This window comes from Nesoenas mayeri, assembly GCF_963082525.1.
Source record: "Nesoenas mayeri genome assembly, chromosome: 5".
Lineage (NCBI taxonomy): Eukaryota > Metazoa > Chordata > Aves > Columbiformes > Columbidae > Nesoenas > Nesoenas mayeri.
Window position 1 is genome coordinate 32,143,055 of NC_137548.1, and position 12,216 is coordinate 32,155,270.

Genomic DNA, 12,216 nt, shown 5'->3' on the forward strand with positions numbered 1-12,216 from the left:
GAGGAGGGGCAGAAGCTGATCTCTTCTCTCTGGCGACCAATGGCAAAACCCGAGGGAACGGCAGGAAGATGTGCCAGGGGAGGTTTAGGTTGGACATTAGGAAAAGGTTCTTCCCCCAGAGGCTGGTGGAGCACTGGAATGGGCTCCCCAGGGAGGTGTCACAGCCCTGAGCCTGACAGTGTTCAAGAAGAGACTGGACAATGCCCTCAGACACATAGTATGAACAGTGGCGTTGTCATATGCAGGGACAGGAGTTGGACTCGATGATCCTGGTGGGTCTCTTCCAACTCCCTATGATTCTATTCTGTGATTGATTTAAGGAGAGTGATTAATTTGGAGAAATAAAAACTATTATAATTGTTTGCTAACAGTGTGCATGCTTTCCTTTCTCTGTTACTCTTAAACCCGATTGATGTTTTACTCACCACAATAAATTGCTAACAGTTCCTGGGTTTTTTTCTTCTTTAAAGTCTAGGAAGGCTCTGTGGATGGAAATGTCATAAAGAGAGACAACTCATGTTTTGGAGAGTTTTCCCAAAGAATAATAAATATGAGAAAATTGTCATTTGAGGCAAATTTTAAAATTGCATGGTTGTCTAATGGCAGATGAGACTAGTTTTATTTCAATAAAACTACTTGAGTTAGAAGAAGCACATTTTACAGAGTTGCTCTGAGATTCAGTGCTTTGCAGAGGATTTTGATAGTAGTAATACCAATAACAATTCAGATGCTAAGTATTTACTTTTTAGTTTCTGGTCTGGTCCCTACAGTGATATATTTTATGTTAATAAAAAGAACTGTATGCCGTATTTCATATGTCAGGTAACTTAAGATACTACATACAGCAGGGGTATCAAACTTATTTTTCACCGAGAGCCACATCAGCCTCACGGTTGCCTTCAAAGGACTGAATGTAGTTCAAATGTAATACGAATGTAACTACTCCGACATTTGTACAGTCCTAAAATTACTTTTGGCCCTTTGAAGGCAACTGCAATGCTGATGTGGCCCCCAGTGAAAATGAGCTTGACATCCCTGACATAGAGTAACTGAAAGTTATTTGCACATAGCTCCTTCAGATAAAATCTAGTCCCCCAGAAATGTGAAATTTGTGATGTAGAATATAGGTTGAAAACTTTTCTTAAAGTTCAAACATGTTTCTATGGAGTCTAATGGGGGATACATTCCTACAGGATATATTTGCTCTGTGAATGTACCTGGGATCCAAGATAAATGAGCAGCTGTTTGTAACATGGGCAAAATCTGTGAAGCTAAAATACTCAGATTCAGGTGTCTGTTCAAAGCTTGAGAAATTATGTAACTTTATACAGTTGAAGTACATTCCCGAAGGTCTTTCTGCATCGGTTTTGCTTTTTGAAGGATACTGACCCAATCAGTCAGCAATAGATACTTGCTGGTTTTTAAAAAAAATAATAATAACAAAGAAAGGCATTTAAATGGTTCTACTGAAATGCATTCAGGTGCAATGTGTGGGAATCTCAACCATGACAGCAATGATGGCATTCTATAATCCCGGAGCTCTGAAAATTAGTTCTCATAACATGAAGTATACATTTGCTTTGCTGTTAATTTCAGTAATGTTATAATCATTTCACATTGGTCTTGAGTATATGTTTAATATAAAGTGTCTGTCTATTAACAAATACTCAAGAGTTCCAGAGTTTCTTGTGGGGGCTTTTTTTGTGTGTTTCCATAGCAGAAGTAGAAGGCTGCCTTTCCTCAGTTAATACCATAAATACTTTTATTTCACTCTTTCTTTACAACCTTGTAGTTTGACAATGGAAGATATGTATATCATGTAATTCACTGAGCTACTCTTCTGGATTTTGAGCAGCTAATGATTTATTTACTCAAAATGTCACACTGCCTAAATGCATGTGCCGTCAGTGAAATCAGGATCATGTTGGTTATTTTGGAGTGTGCAGCCAAGGAGACAGGGAGAGGGAAATTGAATTGGAATTTTTTTTCCTGTTTTTGCTGCCTAAAGAGAATGGAACCAAATTATAGCTATTTGTTTCTTTGCATGGTCTACTATATGTTTTCTTACTGTTTATTTTTCCATATTTTTTAGACTTGTAGCCAATTATTCGGTGTTTTTCACTCATTCTTCTGGTGTCGCCTGTGGCTGTTTGCCCTTAGTTTATATGGTAGGGCCCTTTGATGTGTCATTTTGTAAGTAAGCATAGTGAAGCTAGAAAACTACACACATGCTTTAGTTTCTAGGCATTTTCATTACCTGCATCTTGTTCACAAAGTGAAGCAAGCTCAGTGGGTAACTGCAATAAATCAATAGTTGAAAGAAAAAAAAAAAAGGTTGTTTGAGAAATGCCATCATTGTACAAATTTAAAATGGAGCTGGCAAATAAACATAGTGGAAAAGAAATTGAGGGTAAATGCACAACACCAGTGTTGAGTCCCAGTTCAGCAAGACACTTATTTCTGTAAAACATCAGCATCTAAAACATGCCTTCATAGTAATTATTGCGCTTGCAGCGAAAAGACACAAGGCAGGCTGGATATGTGGTTTCTGCTGAGTAAATGTGCTGTGGGTTATACACTGTTGGTAGAGTAGTTCATAGATTGACATACTGCGTTTAGTTCTTTCTGAATGGACAGGATTTAAATAGCTGGTTTCAGTTAAAATAATGTATGATGGTAACTTGGGCTTGCAGCCGTTGGCCCACTTACTTGTTTTTCTTCCTGCTTGGCCACTCCTTTAGTCACTCCCTGTACTTCCCCCACAGATGTGTTTCTAGGAGTCTTGTTGATTTGGTTTGGTTCGCATATGTGTTTGGTTTTTAATTTCTTCGTAATCTGAAGTCATCAAAGTCTACCAGACTTTTTTAGTTGCTTATACTGCAGTTTGGTGTTAGCACGCCACATGTGAGTGTGAAGTTTTTTATAAAATTGTGTCCATCTGAAAGTTTGAGTCATAAGAATATAAAATAATTTGCCCACTGCTGTTGTGATTTAGGCTGTTGTATAGCAAAAGCTATGGATTTTGTATTAAACAGATGTAACAGAGTCCTTTCTTGCATCTGCTCTGTGCAAAGTATTTTCCTTAGTAGGAGTTTCATCTGCTATATTGTAAGTCATTGATTCAGTACAAAATCAAGAAAACAGCACAGTTTTATGAGTCACTTTAAAAGCTTCAGTAGACACTCTGCCCCATTACCACAGGGTCCTCTTAGCCTGTAGGGTCTTAAAAGGCTTTGGCTAATTTGTTCCAGAATCTGAAGCCTGTCAAGTTATCTAAGCAAACTTAGAAATGGAGAATAATTTCTTAATACCATACTTTTTATGTGAGTTACTCAGTAACAAATTCAAACTTTAATTTTCCAGAGCCTCTTCCTGCCCCTCAGGACACTTGCTGTGATGTTCAAACGTTGTTTTCAGGGTGGTGAGGTAATTTCTAGTGTACTCTCTGCATGCGGATGCACATCTGTTAACTTGTACGGGAATTACGCCAAATTCCACTCAGTAAGCTGAGAAGTACTTTCGTGGTATTGACTTTAACTTGTTCTCCATAGTTGTGGGTGCTGAAGTGACCAGAATGTGATAAAAGGAATGTCTGAAGCCACCCACACAGATATTCACTGCGGTCTGTATCTTGAGCCCTGATTTGATTTCTAAACAAGATTGAAGTGGGATTTTCTGAAGTGTGCGTAAATGCTTACAAGGCTATTTACAGTATCCTGTTGAACAAAGCCTGTGTGGGATGCTGCTGCTTTTTAAGGAAAAAGAAGCATAGAAGATTGAAGCTGCATATATCCAGACTAATACAGAAGGGCACATGCTATGGTGGGCTGAAATTCTCAGTCACTAAACTCCTTCCAGTTAAGAAGGGAGGCTCTACCATCCCAGGGCAAGCTGAACTACTAATGTGCAATGCTCTAGGCCAGGATCAGCAGAAGCTCTGCACTGGTTGAGAGGTCCCTGATTCATCAGACTCATCAAAGTCACCAGACTTTGGTCCCTGGGTTGTAAGGAAGTCATCCCTGGGACCTGGCTGGAATACCTATTACCTTCCTCTGCAGCAACAGTGCCTGGATAGATCTGTCAGTGCACCATCCTGTTGTCTCAACTAGGTTTAAACAAAAACCATACACACAACTCAGATTTGCTGTATTTGACTAGAATCCAGAGTCTTCTGATGGAGCTGACTGTAGGCAGGAAGATGGAGGTGTAAAAAGTTTCAAAGTTGGCTGCTTTGCAATACAGAATAGTAAAAGGCCATTCCAACAAAACCTGGAAGTTCAGTCATCATTCTGGAAGTGAATATGTCTTTAATAAGATCCCTTTCCAAATATTTGCGGCTAAGCAGAAGCTTTCTCTCTAGCTATAAAATGAAGCCTGCAATTCTTTCCACTGTTAACTGTATCTGTCTCTATAACTGTGCCAATAGGAAAAGCAGTTGCTTTGGCATCAGTACCTTAAACCATATTGCTGTAATATATGAAGGGAACTTTCAGCAAGCAATTAATTTATATCTGCAGTTCTTCTATCTTTCTAGTTCTATAAAATGTGTTAGGAATGAAAAATGAGTGTCAACAAACTATAAGGACTGTAATGTATATGGTATGATGGGAGCATAAAGAGTTTGAAGAGGCATACAAACTATTACTTGCATGTACTTACATGGTTCTGTGAAAAGTAAATATAATGGAAAACTAGATGCAAAACTGAAAGGCAAGGCACTCTACCTGTAAGCAGCAATTTTATTAATGCACTCAGTGATATGTTTGGAAAACATACAGTCTCCAGGCTTATAGCACTTCATGGTGTCTTACACATGGAAAAAGAAACAACCCAAAGCAATTTTTGGTGGGTTGTGGGTTTTGGGTTTTTGTTGGTTGTTTTTTTTTTTTTTTTTTTATTGTGGGGGGAAGGGGACACTAGAAAACTGCTTTGTCTAGACTTTCCTCGTGGGAAGATACAACATACCTTAGTCTGAATTTCCAGGGTAAATCTTTTTTTTAGTATTTGATTTTTGTTTTACTATTCAGTAGATAAAGACAACTTTTATGGAGAAAGAAAAAAATATTACTTAAACAAAACTATATTTTGAACAATGTGTGAATAAAACTTAATAAAGTGATATATATTAGTGAGGTGGACTGCGAACTGGCTGAGGAAAAGAAGCCAGAGAGTTGTGGTCAATGGGGCAGAGTCCGGTTGGAGGCCTGTATCTAGTGAAGTGCCTCAGGGGTTGGTGCTGGGGCCAGTACTATTCAACATATTCATCAGTGACTTGGATGAGGGACTAGAGTGTACTATCAGCAAGTTTGCTGATGACACCAAGCTGGGAGGAGTGGCTGACACTCCAGAAAGCTGTGCTGCCATCCAGCGAGACCTGGACAGGCTGGAGAGTTGGGCAGGGAAAAAATTAATGAAATATAACAAGGGCAAATGTAGAGTATTGCATCTGGGCAGGAACAACCCCAGGTTCCAGTATAAGTTGGGGAATGATCCATTAGAGAGCAGGGTAGGGGAGAGGGACCTGAGGGTCCTGGTGGACAGCAGGCTGACCATGAGCCAGCACTCTGCCCTTATGGCCAGGAAGGCCAATGGCATCCTGGCGTGTATTAGATGGGGGGTGGTTAGTAGGTCAAGAGAGGTTCTCCTTCCACTCTCCTCTGCCCTGGTGAGACCATATCTGGAATATTGTGTCCAGTTCTGGGCTCCTCAGTTCCAGAAGGACAGGGAGCTGCTGGAGAGAGTCCAGCATAGGGCAACCAAGATGATTAAGGGAGTGGAGCACCTCCTGTATGAGGAAAGGCTGAGGGAGCTGGGTCTCTTTAGCTTGGAGAAGAGGAGGCTGAGGAGTGACCTTATTAATGTTTACAAATATACAAAGGGTGAGTGTCACGAGGATGGAGCCAGGCTCTTCTCTGTGACAAACAGTGGTAGAACAAGGGGTAATAGGTTTAAGCTGGAACATAAGAGGTTCCACTTAAACTTGAGAAGAAACTTCTCAGTGAGGGTAACAGAGCACTGGAACAGGCTGCCCAGGGAGGTTGTGGAGTCTCCTACTCTGGAGACATTCAAAACCCACCTGGACACCTTCCTATATAGCCTCATCTAGGTGTTCCTGCTCCAGCAGGGGGATCGGACTAGGTGATCTTTCGAGGTCATTTCCAATCTTTAGCATTCTGTGATTCTGTGATTTTTATCTGTCAAGCAATGAGACTGATTCTGGCAACTTGTTATGGACAGTGCAGTAGATGCTGATTTAAGCAGACAGATGATGCAAATTATTTGTTATTTGAACTATTGGGAAGGGCTCTGGGAAAAAAACAGTATGTTTTTAGACTTTCGGGCAGTTTGCCTTTGTATCTGAAAGCTTCTCTTAATATTTTCTAATTTGATGTCAAAACATTATACTGTGCCTCAAAAACCAGAACAAATTGCTTTTTGGTGAGATTGCTGTGTGTTTAGGGCCACCAACATTCTCTTGTCCTGTTTGGCAAGTGGAGAAGCTGTGGACTGTGCAACTTCTCCCTGCTTGCAGCTCCTTGGATACCAGGTAGTGATAAAGCAGCATTGTCAAAGGAAAGAAAGAGGAAATATGGGCAAAAGGGAGGAAATGCAGTTCTGAGAAGTCAAGCCTCAACTTATCTGGCATTTTGACATCTGGCAAGCCTTGAGCAGCAAGTGTGCATTTAAACCTTCCCCAGTTTTAGCTGCTTTTGTTGATTTTCAGTGAGGCTTTTTTTTTCGGGAAGACTCAAAGTTCTAGAATTCATGTAGACTCCACATTACATAAGTGTTTAGTTGAAACTGCTCTGAAAAAATGTGAAATACTACAAATTTTGGTGTTCATACTCAAAGCCTGAGTTGATAGAAAGCAAAGCTTGCAACCATCATGTGAAGCATACTGGAAATAGTTTTTCTGAAATTCATGTGGCATAATAAGATAGTTCCATATATCTGCTCCTTATTCTTTAATACCTAAATAAGTCAGAGTGTACCTATTCGCCCCATCTTAATCCTCAGTCTCATTTGTCTGATTGTTGGAAAGTTGCTTTAGGAAATTCTGGAAGTTGCTTGCCAGGACCATACTTTGCTTATAGGACTATGTGGTCTGAACAGTAGTAGTTCAAACTACCGTGGAGCATTGCAGAGCAGCAGTAACACAAGCTTCTACTATCGTAAGGGTTGAGGGATGTGTTATGTAGTGTCCTTTTCCCTGCCAGGTCCCGGTTTCCTCACTCTGGGAAGAAAACAGGGAGAATGATTTTGAAATGTGGGGGAAAACAATTTTAAGTTTGTTCTTGTGATGGAAGGAATTGCTCCTCATGTTAGAGGAATAGAGAGAAATCTTTTCTTGAATTTTGCTTTGGAACAATATAGGCAAGAATAGCAAATGAGGGTCAGTTCTTGTAGATATCTTATTGATGTTATCTTTTCTTTGAGCTTTTGTACTTTATGCCATTGGCAAGAAATAAATCTGTGCTGGGTTTCCTCAGACTTCTGAGGCATTTTCACAAGTTACTTGTGCTTTCTCCTCTGAATGCAAAAGCTCAAACGTGTTGCAGAATTGAGTGGCAATCGGACAAACTAAAAAGAGTCACTGTTTTTTCGACAGTCAGAAACTGCAGATAATCAGCCCAAGCAGTAGCTGAAGCTTGCTAGGATTGTGTACGTGACTGATAGAATTTTAGTCAATGAGCTTTTTGCAAGTTTAAGAAATGGTTGTTTCCTTGGTGGCTGGGAGTGAAGGGACTTGCAGAATGAGAATTAGATGTAATTGTACAAATAGAAGTCTGGAGGGAGAAAGCAGCTTTTTAATATGCAACTGTGGAGAACTGGGAAGTATAGAGGGGTAATTATCTCTGTCACAGTCTGTTCATAACCTACTTTTAATCTTTAAGAACTAGATTGAAAAAAAATGCATTTATACCACAAATACTAATATATAATCTTATTTACTAATAAAATCTGTATCAAATATTAAATAATATTTTAATTAAAATGTGCTGCTGCTTTTAAATTTGCTCATTTTATTCTGACTGAATCAAAAACTGTTTAGGAAAATCCTGGCTGTTTTTAAACTTCATCTCACTGTGAAAAGAAGAGTTTTGGTTTAGGGTACCATTTCTACAGGAAGTTAGGAATGATTAAATTATAGGTACAGTGACCATTAACTCATATCACACTGCCATGGTATTGAGTTCAACTTTATCAAAGAGATCTTTTTTTTTGAAGAGGCTTTAGGCTATCTTGAGTGCATTCTAAAGACTTCCCTTCATCAATTGTTAACCCCCAGTTTGATGAACCATCATTGGTTATTTGTGAGTTGAGGGATGAGTACCCACTGTCCAGGATTTGACATACAGATAGATTATGTTGATCAAACTGATAACCAGTGCCTTCAGTAGACTTCTGTAAGCCCACTCAGGAATAAGTATCAGTCTGACACTTTCACAAATGAAATAATTTTATAGATTAAAGTAATTTCTTACTTCTTTTGCAGTATTTTCCTTTTTTTCTTTTTCTCCTTAAGAGCTAGTGAAACAACAGCAATAAAAGTTAGGGCTGCTTAATTTATTAGTCTGTGCAGTGCCCAAGTAAAAAAAAATATCTTGTTATAATATGGACAGTTGCAGTAGTCACAACTGGCTTCAAGACTTAGTACTTTTTAATTTCTCCTTTCAGTTGTTATATCAGTCATTCATAACTTCAGAAATATACTGCAATATGACTAGAAATTTTGTGAGGCAATCAAGCCATTTATCATAAGATTACTAGTTACCTAGAGTTTGAGTTATTAAATACACAGATATAAATTTAAAGAATATCTAAAACAAACGCAGATATCCAGAGTCCAGACTTCAAGGACAGACATTGCTTTTTAAATATCCATTTAAATTCTGATAAAATAAATAAAAGTTCATAGTGTGGTAGTTTATTGTTTTCAGACAGTTTCTTAAGGCCAGGAATTTTGGGGTAGGCATTTAAGGAAATAACCTTTTTTCATTGTTTTATCTTTTCCATTCAAATAAAGATACTTTAGAAGCCTGAAAAAATAGTGAAAATATATTCTGAACTGCAGATGAGATGAAGTTGGACTGTGACTTTAGTCTTTCTGTGTGAAGATCTGTATTGATTTGCTGCTTGAGATGCTAGACATGCACATGATGCTGGATTCTAGCTGAGGTCTGGAATTCAAATACCGTTATTTCTGTGTGTTCCAAATGATGAGAACAGTGACTTTCATGACTCTGTAACAGCATTCCCTAAACCTAATTCTGATCTGTTTCTGCCTTGTATTCTCATCTGCTTTTGAAACAGAATATTTCACTTACATATGTGCCTCTCAAAATTTAACCTCTTTGAAACTTAACGCTGTAACTTATTTTTATTTACTAAGCAAAATGGTTAATAATCTTAGAACAAACAGTGCTGTTTCTGACTTGGCAACTTTTGGTTGTATGTTAATCTAGTCTTTAAAAAAGTCAGTCCTCACAATGTCTTCCATCAGAAATTACTGTGTCTGAATTTTCACACTTTTTTTCTTACTTTACCAATACCTTCATGTTCCTCTAAGAAAAAAAAAAAGTAAAAAAAAATAGCCTATTTATTTGCATCTGAAATATGGACCTATAGTCTATCGATGGGTTCCAAATAAACGTGCTTTGTCCACACTACTACAGCTTCATATTTTGAAGGCATAATGTTAATTTCTATTGCCTTTAAAAAAAAAAAGGAAAAAAAAAAGGCAAATACACCACTAAAAATGAAACATAAATATTGTCTTTTATTAAGGTAAATAATGATTGTGGAAGATTTTAGCAAACACATCTGAATGACTTGTCAGAGAGGGAATGTGACTAGGAGCATATCATTGCTTCCAGTTTTTTTCAGATTTAAGAAAAGACATATGTTTGCAAGGTAACACCCAGGCAGTAGCTTGTGTTGTAGAAGTGCTCTAGTTTGCAAAGCAACATAATGAGCAGCTAGTGAGGGTGGTTTTCCCAGCTGCCAAAGGGTTTCACAGAGTTGTAATGACTGCCATGCTACTGTCAAGCTGTCATGGACTAAATGAAGGTTTTAAAGCATGTTTGTTTGGTTCGTGGGTAGCTGAGGGGTTTTTTGAGTGTTCTAGAAATGCTAGCATTTTCCTAAAATACCAAGACACAAAAGCTGAAATGCAACCAGATCTGTTTGGCTGTGCGCAATGAGCGTGAAACCTAAAGGGAGAACTGCTGTTTTTCCAAAAGGATCACATCGGCTTACTTGAGACTGAATTTCTACTTAAGGTACTAATATACCCAAGACCTTTTTATGAGCTCTTCTGTAGGAGAGGAGCCTTCTCGGCCTCTACCAGAGTTACTGTGTGCTAGATGGTATAGAAACAGTTGTCTAATCAAGATGGTTTTTATAGTTGATAACCAACAGGCATTTTTAAGAGTTACCAAAGCTTAAGCACTTGACTTGATCTTTTTTGACTGAAGTGTAAAGTACTAATGGCTCCAGCGGAAGACAAAGCTGCTGTTCATTGATAATTAAAAGTGCTATACAGAGAAATTTGGATAACTGGATTTTGGAAATGTCAAATAAGCCAAACAGTTTCTGGAGATGTTGAGATGAGACATTTGGTTTTTAACTATTGTCTCTGTAAAATTTGATATTCTCACCTTGAAACAGGTAATGGCCTCTGTTTTCAAAAGCACAAGAATGTATGTCATGTAGAAGCCTACAGAGCAGTGAGAAGTTTGCTGTATTAAACTTTAGGGCTACACATCTCATAATTGATTATCCATGAGATTCTGAGGGGGGGAAAAATAGTGTTTAATCACATAATTGTTCTGTCTACTTCTTCCTAGTTTTGAATGCTTTATTTTGCAGTGCTAGTAGTGTTGATTCTGTATGTGGCTTATATACAGTATGTACAATTTTTTTCTTTTTAATACATAGTTCATTCAGCAGTAGATGATTGCCTGTTTGGAATGGAAAGGAACTAATCCACAGACCGTAAAAACTTGAGCCCGTATTAGTCTTCTATTAGTACTGCTTTGTAGAAAATATGTGAAGCTTGGTCTAGCGGAATGCTATAGAGTCTGCCAAAGTGATCACTGGAGTTGACAAAAAATACATGAGTAAATATTAGGGTGAATTTAGAGAAGGTCGGGACATAAGTTTATGCTCTGTTCGTGTAACCTTTGAATGTTTCCCACTCCGTGATGTGTAAACTTGCAGTAAAATCAGAACCTGTACATACTATGTAAGTATAGGTAGGATGGCAGTCACCTTTGCATTATTGATACTGTTAGGCTTGAGTGCATAGGCCATTGAGCAATCTATGAATCCTTAATACTAATCTTACTTCCAGTAATATCTGACATTTCAGTAGTTATTCTGATCTAATTTTCCTACTGATACCACATTTATTTTCTCTGTTCTGTGCCACTTGATGTGTGATTCCAAATTGCATACTGCACTAATTTGATTCTCAGTGCTTCATCTGCTGATCACAATTTGTTTATTACATTCTTATCAATAGTCTGGTCAATATTAACCTTTTAAATTTACGGAACGATGAGGTATTACGTCAGTGTTTACTTCCTGTATACTGTGCCCCTGAGTGCAGAAGTACGTGCAGCATATACATCTTCAGAATGGGAAACCTGTTAGTATTCCTGATAATTTGAGTAAGGGCAATCATTATTATTATTATTATTGTTCATATAATACAAAAATAAGCAATCTTACTATTAAAGTCTTTATTAGTTTAAAGACCTTCAACTGCCAGCATCTAAAAGCAAAGAAAAGTCACCTTTTCAATAATACTCCTTCTGGAGAACCATATGGATAGAAAGATTTTTGGAAATAAGGAGTTTAAGGAGAAAAATAAATGGCACAATATCTTTATTAGATGGTGTGGTACAATGATTCTACAAATTATTTCCTCACTAAAGTGCAAATGTGTTTGGAAGTGACTTAACATACAGCAACAGATAAATAAAATGTAAATAAGATACAGAGTATGACTAAAGAAAGTACCTAAAACTGCTTATAAAACTTTCATGGAGGATTAAAGTTATACAGGTGAAATGTATTTTATTTTATTTTATTTTATTTTATTTTGAGAAAAATATCTAATACAGGAAGCAAATTTTCCTGCTGTTGAAAAGTTAGCTTTAATGTTTAAGTACTCTTTGAAAACCTGATGCTGAGATAAGGCTACAATAA

General features: G+C 37.7%; 1 protein-coding gene across 3 annotated transcripts in view; it reads left to right on the forward strand.

Moving 5' to 3' along the window:
• STXBP6 (syntaxin binding protein 6) overlaps positions 1-12,216 on the forward strand; it is a gene marked incomplete at both ends in the record, with an annotated part of 91,846 nt that overhangs the window by 43,896 nt on the left and 35,734 nt on the right. The gene's annotated exons all lie outside the window — the stretch shown is intronic.